This window comes from Staurois parvus, unplaced genomic scaffold (genome assembly GCF_062004578.1).
Source record: "Staurois parvus isolate SC_StPar_1 unplaced genomic scaffold, SC_StPar_1.0 ptg000090l, whole genome shotgun sequence".
Taxonomy (NCBI): Eukaryota; Metazoa; Chordata; class Amphibia; order Anura; family Ranidae; genus Staurois; species Staurois parvus.
Window position 1 is genome coordinate 3,745,136 of NW_028317886.1, and position 16,289 is coordinate 3,761,424.

At 39.7% G+C, this 16,289-nt stretch overlaps 1 pseudogene; it reads left to right on the forward strand.

Annotated features, from left to right (window-relative positions):
* Positions 1-10,824: 10,824 nt before the first annotated feature.
* On the forward strand, positions 10,825-16,045 carry LOC149468226 (actin-related protein 2/3 complex subunit 1A-B pseudogene; annotated as a pseudogene).
* The last annotated feature ends 244 nt before the right edge of the window (positions 16,046-16,289 follow it).

The window sequence follows — 16,289 nt, forward strand, 5'->3', positions numbered from 1 at the left end:
TTACAACCAAACTCTGGTATCTATCCTTTAGCCAGCTGCATATCCACTGAACCACCCAATAGCTAAGGCCTAGCTTTTGCAACTTTTTGATTAGACTGCTATGTGGAACTGTATCAAATGCCTTACTGAAATCAAGATATGCTATGTCCACTGCACCACCCTGGTTCAAAACATTGGTAATATAGTAAAAAAATCCAATCAGACCCCAAACATAAGGGAATTTTACTAATTTTTACAACTCTCTCCATGATAAATTGAATTTTGCTAAATCTAACCCTTTAAACAAGTGGGCTACAGAACTACAACAGAATATCACTGGCCGACAATGGCAATCAGCCATTAAAATAAATTTATGTACATCACGATGCACAACAAACTGGGAAATGGCTCAGAGACTACATCTAAGATGTACACCCTATATTTTATCTAAATGCAACCTAACCACCTCATATCTGTGCTAGAGGGGCTGTGGTCAGGTTGGGACCCTATTGCACATGCTATGGACATGCCCGCATCTGCGGTGCTTCTGGAACTCTATATTTCGTCTGATAGCAAAGATAACTTGACTCATCACTAAAGCTAACTTCAACCAAGCCATTTTGGCCGTTCCTATGTACAAGCAGGATTATGTAATTTTATGCTCTTAGCATTGTATATGGATATGTTTAATTCTTACTGTTTTTTCAAATGTGAATCTGACAGATTTTAAAGCTTCAAATGTATCATATAATTTTTTTTTAAACCCTCAATAAAAAAGCATTTAAAATGAAAAATCCAATCAGATTAGTCTGACATGATCTGTCCCTAGTAAAGCCATGCTGCTTTGGATCCAGCAAGTGGTGTGTTTTTAAGTGATCAATGATACTTCTTTTCAGGAGTGTTTCCACTAACTTGACTGCAACTGATACTAAACTCACTGGCCGTGCTGCCCTTCTTGTGGATAGGTACAATATTAGCTGTGCACCAGTCATGGGGAACTTCTGCTGTTAGAAAGATTGATTAAAAAGATCAGTTAATGGTCCAACAACTACAACTCAAAGTTCTCTTAGAACTCTGGGATGAATACCATCAGGGATCATTGCTTTATTAATATTTAACCGAGCCAGTTCCTCTGCTACCTCTGTCTCCGGAAATCCTAAAAATGATCCATCATTACTAGAACCAATATGATTTCCCAACTTATTATTGTTAGAATAATTTTATTTCTGAGAACACTGAACAAAATTAATTGTTTAAGTGGTTTGCTACATCCAGGTGTCCCTCAACAAAAGTGTTGTGCCCAATTTTTCATTTTAGTGATCCCATCATATTTTCTCTTTCTATTACTAATGTACCTAAAAAGGTTTTATCTCCTTTCTTAATAGATTTAGCAATTTCCTCTTCTTTCTGTGCCTTGGCAGTGCTGATAATGTGTTTGGCTTCCTTTTGTCTCTTCTTATACTCTTCTCTGTCAGCTACATTTCCTGTTTCATTGAATCTCCTACATGCTGATTTTTTCCCTTTAGTATCCTACTTATCTCTTTAGTGAACCATATTGCTTTTTTTCTGTTTATTCTTACTAACTTGCCTGACTTATAATCTAGTTGCCTCCAGGATGGTAGACTTTAACAGTGCCCACTGATTACTTACTCCTGTTGTTTTACTCCAACCTTTCAATTCATTTTTTAGAAATTCATCTATTTCAGCAAAATTGGTCTTTTTGAAATCTAAAACTTTTGTTTTTGTACATGATTTTTCAGTTCTTTTTTTTTAATATCAAAACAAAGACATTGGTGATCACTAGAACCCAAATTTTCTCCCACCTCAACATTAGACAGTTGATCCCCATTTGTCAATACTCAGTCTAGAATATGATCGCCTTGGGTTGGCCTTTTTACTAACTGTTTTAGAGAAAGTCCATTCAGTGCTTCCATTACATCCCTGCTCCTGCTTGTAATAGCAGTTTGAGAATTCCAGTTAATGTCAGGCATGTTGAAGTCAGCCATAATCAAAACCTCCCCCTTCATTGCCATTTGAGTTATGTCGTCAATCAAGAAGTTATCATAATCTTCAGTCTGTATATTACACCAATTTTAAGGGAAGTTCCCTCTCTGGTTCGAAGGCAGGCCAAGAGGGTTTTGAGTATTTCATTTGTTTTTTGAATGAATGTTAGCCTTATGCTATTTTTGACATACAGTTGCAAGAAAAAGTATGTGAACCCCTTGGGATTACGTGGAGTTTTGCATGAATTGGGCATAAAATGTGCTCTGAACGTCATCTAAGTCACAACAATAGAAGAACACAGTCTGCTGAACATAATACTACACAAACATTAGATGTTGCCATGGTTTAATTGCACATAACATGTAAGCATTCACAGTGCAGGGAGGAAAAAGTATGTGAGGCCCTAGCTTAATGACTTCTCCCAGAGCTAATTGGAGCCAAGAATGAGCCAACCTTGACTCCAGTCAGTGTGATGATATTGGATGTGTTGCTGACAGCTGTCCTGCCCTTGAAAAACACATACCTGTTTTGGGTTTACTGGTTTCAAGAAGCACTGTGTGATGTGAACCATGCTTCACAGAAAAGAGCTCTCAGAAGACCTACGATCAATTGTTGACTTGCATGAAGCTGAAAAGGGTTACAAAAGTATCTCCAAAAGCCTTGATGTTCATGTGTCCATGGTAAGACAGACTGTCTACAAATGGAGAACGTTTAGCACTGTTGCTACTCTCCCTAGGCGTGGTCGTTCTGTAAAAATTACTGCAAGAGCACAGCGCAGAATGCTGAATGAGGTAAAGAAGAATCCCAGAGTGTCAGCTAAAGACCTACAGAAATCTCTGGCACATGCTAACATTTTTGTTGACACATCTACAATAAGGAAAACATTAAACAAGAATGGAGTACATGGGAGGACACCACGGAGGAAGCCATTGCTGTCCAAAAAGAATATTGCAGCACGTTTGAAGTTTGCAAAAGAGCACCTGGATGTTCCACAGCACTACTGGCAAAATATACTGTGGATAGATGAAACCAAGATTGAGTTGTTTGGAAGAACACACAACACTATGTTTGGAGAAAAAAAAGGCACAGCACACCAACATCAAAACCTCACCCCCACTGTAAAACGTGGCGGAGGGAGCATAATGGTTTGGGGCTGCTTTGCTGCCTCAGGGCCTGGACGGATTGTTGTCATTGATGGGAAAATGAATTCCAGAGTTTATCAAGACATTTTGCAGGAAAATGTACGACCATCTGTCCGCCAACTGAAGCTCCGCAGAGGATGGGTGATGCAACAGGACAATGACCCAAAGCATACAAGTAATTCAACAAAACAATGGCTGCAACAGCACAGAATACGCCTTCTGGAGTGGCCCAGTCAGAGTCCTGACCTCAACCCGATTGAAATGCTGTGGCATGACCTTAAGAGAGCGATTCACACCAGACATCCCAAGAATATTGCTACACTGAAACAGTTTTGTGAAGAGGAGTGGTCCAAAATTACTCCAGATCGTTGTGCAGGTCTGATCTGCAACTACAGGAAACGTTTGGTTGAGGTTATTGCTGCCAAAGGAGAGTCAACCAGTTATTAAGTCCAAAGGTTCACATACTTTTTCCTCCCTGCACTGTAAATGTTTACATGTTATGTGCAATTAAACCATGGCAACATCTAATGTTTGTGTAGTATTATTTTCAGCAGACTGTGTTCTTCTATTGTTGTGACTTAGATGACGTTCAGAGCACATTTTATGCCCAATTCATGCAAAACTCCACGTAATCCCAAGGGTTCACATACTTTTTCTTGCAACTGTATATGGCAACTCCGCCTCCCTTTTCCCTACTCTGTCTTTCCTGTATAGTGTATACCCTGATATAGGTATTTCCCAGTCATTTGAATCCTTGAACCCTGTCTCTGTAATTGCAACAAGGTCCAAGTTGACCCTAGACATAAGAGCTGTTAGTTCACAAAGCTTGTTGCCTAAACTATGAGCATTAGTGCACATGACATGACAAACACTTCTATCTACTGCTTTATTTTTACCACCAGAAACTTTAACTGAAGTGACCACCCCATCAGCCCAGTCCTTAGCAACACAAACCCTCATGTTTATTTCAACCTGCTGGGGACAGAAGTGCTCCTCAGTAATTACATCTCTGCCCCCATTTCTCAGTTTAAATGCAAGTCCAAAAAACTCCTAAATCCCATAATAAGAAGCTCAGCGCCCTTGTGTGAGGGATGCAGACCATGTCTTTTGTACAGCTCAATGTCAGACCATATGATAGCATCATGACTAACATAACCAAAACCTTCAGCTTTGCACCAATCCAGGCTGTATTGCACAGGCACGCCAGGGGAGTGAGACACTGGAGGCCGTGACCATCAGATCAAGGTAAGTGTGCATTTGTGGAAGGGAAGATGGGTTATATTAGGCCAGTGTAAAGGGACAAACATTATGAGGGCCCTTTGTTTTAAGGTGCTCTTATCTTTTATAACAATTGTAACTTCTGTTAACCCATCCAATTAAACCTTTTTTTAATTAGGTCAAATGGGCAGCAGGCTAGAGGACAGACATGTCTCCAGCTACACTTTGCAGGAGATTTACTAAAACTGGTACACACAGAATCTGGTGCAGCTGGGCATAGTAACCAATCAACTTCCAGGTTTTATTGTCAAAGCTTAATTGAACAAGCTGAAGTTAAAAGCTGATTGATTACATTGCAGAGCTGCACCAGATTCTGTGTGCACCAGTTTTAGTAAATATCCCCCTTTGTCTCTACTAATTTCAGAAACATTTATAGTGCACATATTACCAGCAAAAGTGGAGATTCACATACCAAAGTCTATGTTTTTTTTTCATTTTGAATAGAGTAAGGACAGGTCAAAAACCCTGTAATTTTTTTCCCTGTCTGTGTCTTTTTAGGGAGACTTCCCTTAACCCCTTTCCACCCATGTACCTTGGCCCTTTTAACTGGGATTTAAGAGGGGGGCAGAACAGACTTGCTGATCATGTGTCACTGTGATTGGCTGTGGTCACATGATTGGGAGACCATTCCAACTCCCGATCATAACTATGTATTGTAACTGTACTGTCTGCCCTCATGTTGTAAAGCGTTGCGCAAACTGTTGGCGCTATGCAAATCTTGTATAATAATAACTAGAGACTGTTTACTATGTCCCTGTTCTGAGAGCAAGCAGGTGGTGAATTAACAGCACAGAAACATCAGCTGCCATAAATTAATATGTGTTGCTTGTGGGTATTAAGGCCCATTGTCCTTGACATCACCCATATGCGTTACATAGTCTGTAGGAGGTTAACTAAAGCTGACTCTACACGAGTAGATTTTAGTTCAAAATGTTTTTTATTTTAAAGAAATATCGTTCAAATTTCTAATTGTTTGGGGAGCCAAATCAATGCTCATTTTGACCATAATGAGAACATTCAAGGGGTAGGATGGAAACGTTTCTTGAATGAACACATTTTTAACAGTGTATGTGGTTTTCCTAAAAGATATTACATTAATTCCAAAATCAAATGTAACAAATTATTTAATCACTTTCGAATGACATTATTTAAGTCATCATATGTACTGAGAATATTCATATTAGTATTCTTTGTTTGAAAATCTACTAGTGTATGGCCATCCTTACTGTCTACTAAAGGAAATTTCTTTAAATTAAATGAAATCCCTTCTTAGCCAATTGTCAACAGAATAAGTATCCCCTTTATTGCTGTTCTGGTGACAACCCAAAATGTTGTATTTTTTCCACACTTTCAGTCCAGATAACAATGCTCAGCAGAACTATTAGAAAAAGTGAATCTCCCTTAAGCAGGGTACATGTCCACACTTTTATCTTTGTTCAACCAATGGGTTGAATGAAAAAACAACTGACAGATCTCCACGTTCATATATGTGATGTGCAGGGGCGCACTGACAACTCATGGGGCCCCGGGGCAATAGGGGATCATGGGGCCCCTGTGTCCTTGCCCAAACTAAAAAAAAAGCCTATGAAAAAGGTACCAGGGGCATCTCATGGGGCCCCCTACTGACCCTGGGCCCTCGGGCAGTGCCCGAGTTTCCAAATGGTCAGTCCGCCCCTGGTGATGTGTATGCAGGGATCTCTGTGCACTATTATGTTCTGATAGTGGGGATTCTTCCCGCACCCATCAGACTACAAAGATTAGAGCTACAGCCATTGGCTGCATGCACTGATCGAATGCTGGTCTTCAAGCAGGACAGTTCGACAGAAGCTGGTCATTAGACTGGCTTCTATTGAACAAAGAGGAGTACACATGGAATGAAAGTTGGTTAGTTCCTGCTGATCCGACCAACTTTTGGTACATGTGTACCTGGTTTTATGGGGATACTGACAGCAATAAAACATCAACAGAGATTTTCACCTCCTACCATTCTATCCAAAACTAAAAATAGTTTAGATGCTCTTTGAGCAGCCTATAATAGTTTGGTCTGAGTCTGAGAAACTGTACTGAGCTATGCCTGCACTTGGCATGCAATGTTGGGACCATAGGTGACTAATGAGGCAAGCTGCTTCTCCCATCAGAAAGAGCAGAGTGGATTAGAGTGCCTGAGGTGTCGCATACTCCTAATGATCTACTGCATTCAGTGCTGAATGTATGAGTCTTAACTCATAACTGTATTCTGCTAATATATAAAAATATTTTTTATTTTACTTATTGTAGTCCCAGATTCCATTTCTGCATATGAAGCAGGCAATATCCTCGGTAAAAAAATGAAGAACAAATGAGAAGCAGGATTTGCATTTGGAATCCATGTAAATAAATGTTGGAAGCAATTAAAGTGAATGGAATATTTTTTACTGTCTGATATAGCATACTAAAGAAGAACCGCTTTGTACAATGCATACCGTAATCTTGTTTGATCTTTATTTGACATTCGCATTTTTATCACAGTTTTATGACTGCTTTTTGTTGGGCTAAGAATGTTTGGATGGGTATGGTAATGTATTAATTTAGTGGAAATGTTTATTGGCTTCTGTTAGTACAGTGATGTTGTTCAGTTTGCTGCAGAAACGTCTGTAGTTAAGAAGAATAAAAACATGCTTTAAAGTATATCTAGAGCAGCCTTTCTCAACCTTTTCAACACAGAAGACGCCTTGAAACAATTTTCAAGTCTCAGGGAACCCCTGCTAAAAATTACTACAGTATATCTACAACTCATGATACATTAGTGTGATGGTCAGTGGGAAGAATGCTCCTTACACTTGTGGTCATTGGGAAGAATTACTCTCTTACAGTTAGCTAGAAGATCAATGGTGCCAGTGGGAACTTATCTGAGAGACAGAAATTGCTCATTGCCCAAAGAACCCTTAGTAACTTCTTGAGGAACCCTAGGGTGCCATGGAACCTTGGTTGAGAAACCTGATATAGAACATTTTACTTTTTAGTTCTGGATTCAGGGATGAGGAGGTTAGAGTCCCTTTCAGGTTTTAATTGATTACTGTGCAGTTTAATTCCCTCTGTTTGTCCTGGTGACATAATCAAGGCTGAAAGTGAGGCAAACCTAATATTGTCACTGAGTCAGAAATAGCATGTCTTCTTATGGGGCCACACATTCAATGATGAAACTTTCCATACTTTTAAGATATCTCCAAATACTCCCTGTTGTTTTGAGACAGGACGTAAAAGAAAGCCTACCTAATGGTACACAGACAGAATGAAGGGTTTACTTATGTGAGATGGGGAAACAGCTCTCATTGTTTGAACACTGTTTGTGTGCAGTAAGTTATTGTGTGGAGTAAATTGATGTTTTGACTGACATTCTGCAGTTTAGCCACAAGATGTCACTGTTTTTCTAACACAGGCTCAGACTGCATAGATATTTGTATATTCATGAAGAGGTGGGGTTTTCACATGGAGTTGAGGAAACAGGAAGAGGAGACAGGAGCCATGTTCTGGAGAATGGTGAATGAGGGGGGCCGTGTGAGCTGAGAATCTGATGACATCCAGGTGTGGGAGCATCCCTCCATCACCAGAGCTGCAGCTGGGTGAAGCTGATGAGATTGCTGCCAGGAAGCTGATGAGAGCAGAGGAACAGCGCAGCATACACTGCAATATCACAGGCCTGTTGGAGAGACATTTGTTCTGTTCAGAGTCACCAGCGGATGCGGAGCAGACCCAGGTCGGTAAGATCGTGCACACACCTCATTTCAGTGTTGGCGCCTATAGACTGAGACCAGGCCTATAGATAAAGTGCTAATATACTAAATAACACAAATAAATAAATACTACTGTCAAAAATTATATTGTCCACAATAAAAAATAAAATATAATCAAATAAAATAAACAGAATAGACAAAAATCCTCCAGAAAGATAGTCCGCAAAAAGGCTTCCAGCCGAATGTAGATCCAGTGATTATGGAGATCGAGCCTCAAAAAAAGAGAGAACTCACATAGTGTGATACCATAAAAACGCATAAGGTAATTTCAACATCACTGCAAAACGCATGTGAATCACACTAAACCACACGTGGTGACTCATGCAGGTGAGTATAATGTGAGCTGTGCCAACCGCTATAAACACTCTCATGCAGTGTGCAAACCATGTAAACACGTGTCCACTTCTAAGTGTAAGGATAAAACACCCTTACCAGAACATGGATATAACAAGCATGTAAGTCCCAATCCAAAAATGGCTTTTCAAACTTAGCAAGTGGGAAATTCCTCCTCCATTACCATATAGATTCCCTCCAAAGCTGAGCAGATTATACTGATAAAGTTCATGTAAAAACTCATCCGGTCATGTTCTCAATGACTCCGGATAATGCCACCACAAACAGCAACAGGAAGTTCTTCAATACCACATAAATGTTATTGCATAAAGTTACATCATATTAAAATTATGAACAGACCCTCCATAGATCCTCAGGAACACTCCTCCTGTGTCTGTGAATGGAATTTCCAGGATCCAAGATGGCCGACCGGCAACTTCCTGTTACTCAACACGTCTTGATGTCACTTCCCTTTGACATGTTTTGTCACCTGACTTATTCATTAGCTTCATATATGCTGATTAATTTCTTATATTCGTTGTTTCAAATCAATTCGTATTTGTGGAAGTTATTTCAGAAGATTCGGATTCATTTTCATTGTTATTTCGATGAATTGCTTGCAACCTCAATGTAACTTGCTTGTGACTTGCTTTTGATTTCAATGCAACTTGATTGCAACTTTTTGATGCTATCATAACTATACAGAGTTTAACAGTATTATTGAACTCACAAAACCCTCTGAAGTTGTAAATGAATGAATACAAATTAATTTGTTGTTTTTGCTATAATTTATCATTGAACTAGTTGAAATTCATTACTAATATGATTCAGATATATCAGAATCTATGAATAACAAATTTTGTCTGAATTACGAATTGAAATAAAACAAATTGCACATGTCCAATAACCACAAGAGCATTGCAGCACAACTGATTGGTTCCCTGTGCTGTTTCTTCTTCTACCAGTGTGAGCACTGCTATACAGTACATAGGATCGCAGAAGGCTGATACCAGGTAAATTCAGGCACTTACACTTTTTCCACACAGATAGCACTTTGCCATAGATACTTTCCACAAAACCCAAAAAGTCGCAGTTGATTAGGCTTCAAACAAGTCTTTTATAGACCCTTGGCCATAATGGTCTAGGCATGCTAAGGTGCATTAGAACATGCATGTTAATGTGCATTTATGCTTTGTATGGTTCTGTGGGCAGGGCCATGTAGACAGCAATGTACAAGGCACTACGGCCCACCAGAAAACACCTAACCTAAATTGTGGTGTGCTACATTGAAAAAAAAAAAGGTGTGTGTTGTTTTATCCATTTGGGTGTGTTCCCAGCCCATTCCTAATTAATTTACTGCATTAAGGGTCAGTTCACACCACAAAAACGCACTCCTGATGCTTTTCCAGATGCGTTTTTGCTTACAGTTTGCACACTACACTACACTAATTTGCTGTGTTCCATTGCAGTTCTGTGCAGAAAAAATGCAGTATGTTCTACTTTTTTTTTTCTACATCGGAACATATTGGAACTGACTGCACTGCTGTGAACTAGGGCCATTGGAATACATGGAAGGCACTGTGCATGCATTTTTGACTGCATCTGGTGTGAACCAGCCCTAACACAACTCACATTTTGGGATGTTTTTGTTAAAAGTACAGTCACAGCATATCTACAATGTTGTAAACGTCAAAGCAAAAATATAATATATTGCAAAGTACTAATTTTTAGATTAGGCTGCATTAGTTTTGCTTTTTTAAAACTTTATTTACCTCATTTTCGCCTGGCAGTCCTTCCATTAAAACTCTTCCTGTCCTAGGATGACAACACTTACTGCACTGTGTATGTGTAGCAGCATTGTTGTCACTCCTGATAAAAACGAATTGCCCTCTTCTCATCTTCATTACATAGATTGGAAGGTGCTGTATTGTTCAAGATTTCTGATTAAATCACAGGTATTTTTCTATACTTGCAGAAAATGTTCTTAGCCTAAAATAAAACTAATGCAGCCACCACAACTAAGGACTACAATATACATATTTGTTCTTGGGTTTAGATTTCCAGTTCCTGGTAATATCACAGACATTTGAAGTGTGTAACTGTTCTTCCAAGGATTTAGGACTTTGCAGGTTTGATCGTTCTTCATTTGGCATTCTCTTTTCTAGCGATGTGTACTCACTTTCCCTGCTAGGCTGGATTAAAACCAAATATAGTACCTTCAGTGACACTGCCCTACATAATGTAATCCTCAACTACTCTAAACAGCAAGTTGGGTGACGTGACATGGCTTTTAACCTGAGTACTTTTGCTCGTTAATGACGTTACAAAAGCAAGACCTGATTTGTGGTAATGTATTCTATTTATGGAGATAAATCTTTTCAACAAACCTTTAGTATACCTGAACTCAGTGCCAGGGCAAGGTCATCTGGTGCCCAGGGCGAAAATGGCAAACTGTTCCCGCCCTCGGGTTATTACAATTTAGTGTCTTTTCAAGACAAGAACACATTTAAAACAATAAATTAAGTTTAATTAATTCAAAGCAGAATTCACTCACACAATTGACCAGTATTCTTTTTAGTAGTTTCAGTCCTCCCCAGGGGGGGACTGACCATTTGGAAACTCGGGCTCTGCCCGAGGGCCCGGGGTCAGTAGGGGGCCCCATGAGATGCCCCTGGTACCTTTTTCATAGGCTTTTTTGAGTTTGGACAAGAACACAGGGGCCCCATGATCCCCTATTGCCCCGGGGCCCCATGAGTTGTCAGTCCGCCCCTGGTCCTCCGACATTGTTTAAAATTCTGTTCTACTTGTGTTAGTACATAATATGCTGTAAAACATCATTCCTGTTGTGTTGTATGCTGCAATGTGCAGTGAAAAGAAAGCATGGAGAAAAAGGCCCATTGTTGCAGCAATACTAACCCCCAGCATTGATGTCATTGGATACAATAATAACTCCCTGCATTGGTGTCATTAGCAGTAATACAGTTTCCATAATGCAGTTTCCAGTGTCAATATCCACAATAACAACCCTATCATTGGTGCTAATTTCTACAATAATAATCCCTCTGCAGTGATGACAATTTCCAAAGTAATAACTCCCAGTAATAGTGACAATTTATGCAATAATAACCCCCAGCAGTGGTGCCAGTTTCTGCAATAAAATTTTCCAGCATTGGTGCCAGTTTACGCAGCAATAATCCTAGCATTGGTGCCAGTTTACAAAATAATAACTCCCAGGGTTGGTGCCAGTTTACACAGTAATATCACTCAGCATTGGAGGAAGTTTACGCAATAAAACCCCCCAGCATTGGCGCCAGTTTAAGCAAAAATAACCCCCAGCATTGGTGCCATTTTCTGCAGTTCTAACACCCTGAATTGGTTCCAGTTTATGCAATAAAAATCCCCATCATTGGTGCCAGTTTATGCAGTGGTAAACCCCAGCAATGGTGCCAGTTTACACAATAATAACCCCCAGCTTAGGTGCCAGTGTACGCAATGATAACCCCCAGCATTGGTGCCAGTTTACACAGCAATATCTCCCAAAATTGGAGGCAGTTTACACAATAAAACCCCTAAACATTGGTGCCAATTTATCCAAAAATAACTCCAGCATTGGTGCCAGTTTATGGAATGGTAGCCCTCAGCAACGGTGTTGGTTTTTGCAATAATACCCCAAGTATTGGTGTCAATGTATGCAATAATAACTCCCAACATTTGTGCCAGTTTGCGCAGTAATTACCACTCGCATTGATGCCAGTTTATGGAATAATAACCCCCCAAATTGGTGTTAGTAATTGCAATAATAATCGCCAGCATTAGCGTCAGTTTATGCCATAATAACCCCCAACATTGGTGCCAGTGACTGTAATAGTAACATACCTGTATTCATTATTGGTCATTGTTGTAAACCTCCGTTATTGGTAACCCCTTAACCTTCCTGCATTGCTGGTCAGTGGAGGTGGTATTTAAAATATTCCTCGGCATTGGCACACATGCTAGTTTTAATAACCCCCTTATAGTGCAGCATGAAGTTTTTAGCCCTACCACTGGCCACTAAAACATGATGAAGAAGTTAATAAACACAGCCACTTGCCACTAATGTAGCAAGTAAGAAATATTTAACCCCTTGTGGTAGTGAGGGGGTTAATTAACATTGCCACAAGGCAGTAATACAAGGAGTTAATAAACACTGCCACTTCTTGCATTACTGGCTAGTGGCAATGTTAATTAACCCCTCACTTCACCAAGGGGTTAACCATTTGTCTGAACAAAACTGCATCTATCCTCAGCTTCTGCGATCACATTTGTGTCTAACTCTCTAATTCCAATTTTAGGTAAAAACCTGGTTGGTTGAATGTTCATAATTTTTTTTCTCTCCTGTTATGATATGATGGACAGTTGATTGCAAATATAAAAAATAAATAATGCATATCTGGATTCTGATCAAGATCTAGATTCTGATTTAGTCAACAGTGCTATGCTTTAGTTTAGTATGCTTGTTTGTAATTCTATTTTTTACATTTTGTAGATGGATCTTAGCCTTTTACCAGAGTTTATATTAAAGTAAATTTGTTTAGATATATTTATGCTTTTAATGTATATATTTATTGTAACTAACAAGAAGATCCTTTTTAAAGTATATGTCTATTTGGTTTTACCTCTGTATATACAATAAGAGCACATATTTTTAAACTGTTAATATTGTTGTAGTGTTAATTAATAACTTCGGGGGTGCATATTTCAAGTACCGTATATATTGCTTGTTTTGATATTTGTTTCAACTGTGATGATGAAATATTATGATGTGCAAGAAATGACTTCACATATGTTTTGGTGTATGTAAACAGAAAAAAGTAGGGATCTGGAAAAAAGGTTTGTTAAAATCCTTTCCAATATACACAGATTACCTGGGGGGGACTGTTTCCCCCCCCCAAAAAACTCTAAGCTCAAAAATTCAAGTTACACTGGCCCATAATGTAAATCTATCCATAATAATGTTGTCCAGTGATGTAGATCCATGGATCCATGTTAGTCATGATGAACAATGTCTACTCCTACCAAACCTCCAAAAAAGAAACACCCATGAATAGTCACATTGATCAAATATTCCTCATAAATACCTGTTTAGTAATATTTGTTTTATTGTAAAAACTCACAAAATGTGAAGAGCATCAACATCCCTGTTATATATGGAGGACTATCATGGTACCCTAAAAAAATCTAGGATTCAATCCATCATAATAAAATATATTTGTATTTTTAATAATTAGAGCTTAAGATATAATTCATAGAAAAGTTTAAAAAAGACCCATGCATGTTATAATGAAAGCTTTAAAAAACAACATCCTCCAACAGTCCTCAACATGATTACAGTGATATATCATTATACACTTGATGCATACACATGGGGCTGTGCTTTCTCTACACATTTTGTGAACATTAGCTTACTTCATCAGGAATATGTGGATGAAGATTATCTACAATGCATAACAGTATTTTACTGGCATAATAGAATACATTAGTTTAATTATCTCATTTCAGTAAGCCTCAACGTACATGTAAAGAGACAAGAGGGGAGGGAGAGAAGTGCACACTTCATGGTTAGTATAAAATGTGTAAAAGTTTATTAAAAAACAAATATGCACTCACAAAAGGAGGTTAAGGTGCTAAAGCGGTACAAATGGCTAGGTAACAGGCAGAGGTGACTCTAGGCTTTGTGAGGCTTTAGGAAAAACTTAGACATGAGGCCCCACTCACGCCCATCCATCTGATGCTGATGAATTGGGTCCCTTTATAGTCTTGCACAGCCATTCAATCTGCATTCTTCAGACAAACTTGAGTTCTGAGCCAGTACTTGAGATTTTTTTTTTTGTATTTTTATTGAGGGGATTTAACTTGGAGAGGGTAAGGGGAGTATAGGATGCCCAAATAACCAATAACCGAGATCAAACTTATTGGAACTATTTACAAGCTTCTTCTGTAACACAGTCTCTGTTGGATTGCTAGCCAGCATCTCCTGGTTGTATCACCCCAGACCCTAGATAAACTCCTCTTCACCCAGCAATCTGGAGACTTTTCCTGATCAGAGCATATGGCTCCTGTCCCTTTAAATAGGTGAACAGTCACTAATCTGGTTTCCCACCAGAGTTCTCCTTCCTCTATCCACCCAGGGGGTGCAGGTGTACTCACTTGAATCCTCTCCTGTACCGCTTGTGGGTTGGCTGCTGCTATGAGTCCTATCAGCTGGGCTGCTCCTTCCCTGCCATACAGGTGGTCCTCGCTCAGGGAGCCAATGAGCTCCAAGTTTTCCACCTCTCCAGCTCCGGGCTTGCAGGCAGGCCCTATCCCACTAGGCATCCTGACAGCCTTCCTCCTCTAGCCTCACATCTTCCTCCAACTCTCTACACCTTTCCCAACACCAGACTCATGCTACTGAGTAAGCTCTTATACTTTTAAGGGAGTCCCAGCTCCTTGCCAAGCCTTCTGTTAGGGATTGTCTGGGGTCTCTTGAGTGCAGCTAGCCACTCCTCAGATCCACCCACTGCCTCTAAGGCCCTCCTCCAAAAGCCTCAGAATAGGGGGAAATTACAGAGGGGCTGGCCTGCAGAATCTATCAGCCCTGACCACAATTTGACCCTTCTGGCTATTACAGCTGAGCTGCTAACCAGCTCCTGTCTAACCATTGTAATAAGACCCAATAACCATGAGGTACACATCTACAAGCAAAATGGGAACCGGTGGGTGAAGGTTCATGAGCTGAAGGAGCATAATGGATACATTACAGGCATAGACTGGGCTCCTAAAGGTGATCGCATAGTGACTTGTGGAGCTGATTGCAATGCATATGTGTGGAGCCATAAATATGGAGCATGGAAGCCTACACTGGTTATCTTGCATATAAATCGAGCAGCAACCTTTGTCAAGTGATCACCTTTGGAAAAAAAGTTTACAATGGGGAGCAAATATGACACATGACTGGTGGGTGAGCAAACACATAATGCACAGGCAACCAAATAATGTACTTTTGGCTGCAGGATCATGTGATTTCAAGACCAGGGTGTTCTCAGCATATATTAGGGAGGTGATGAGAAGCCAGCTAGCACTCCTTGGGAATCAAAAATGCTTTTTGGGCAGCTGATGACAGAGTTTGGAAGTGCTGGCAATGGTGGCTGGGTCCACAGTGTAAGTTTTCTGCTAATAGAAACCATTTGGCCTGTGTCAGTCATTTCACAGCTGAATACTAAATCCTTAGCTCTCTTTAGTGTCACCTTTGTGTCAGAGAACAGCGTGATAGCATCCGTGCATGACTGTTGTCCTATGCTCTTCAGTTCAGCCATGGAATGCTTTAGAAGCATGGATAGGAGAGCAACTACTGAAGACATTGGACATTCTGCATCAGAACAACATTACCCAGGTGTCTATTTATGAAGGAGACAAATCTGATTGTCATGAGTTCTGTACTACTGGCATCAATGGTGCATTGACTATCTGGGACTGTAGACTCTGGAATTTTACATTCAAGAACTGCACAGTATGTAACTGAAGAGCAGCTGCACAAGCGAGACAATTAAGCAGAATTGCATAACTCTTTTAAGTTGTTCTGTGACATTTTGCTGACCTGTTGTGCACTTGAGAAAAAAACATAAAGCAGCTTATTAAGTACAGTGTGTAACGAGATCCAGTTCCAAACTACCTAATATTTTCTTTAAAGCACAATGCATCAATACAAATGAAAGTCTGGATTTTTTGGTCTTGAAATTATGTTACCTAACAAACATTGTGT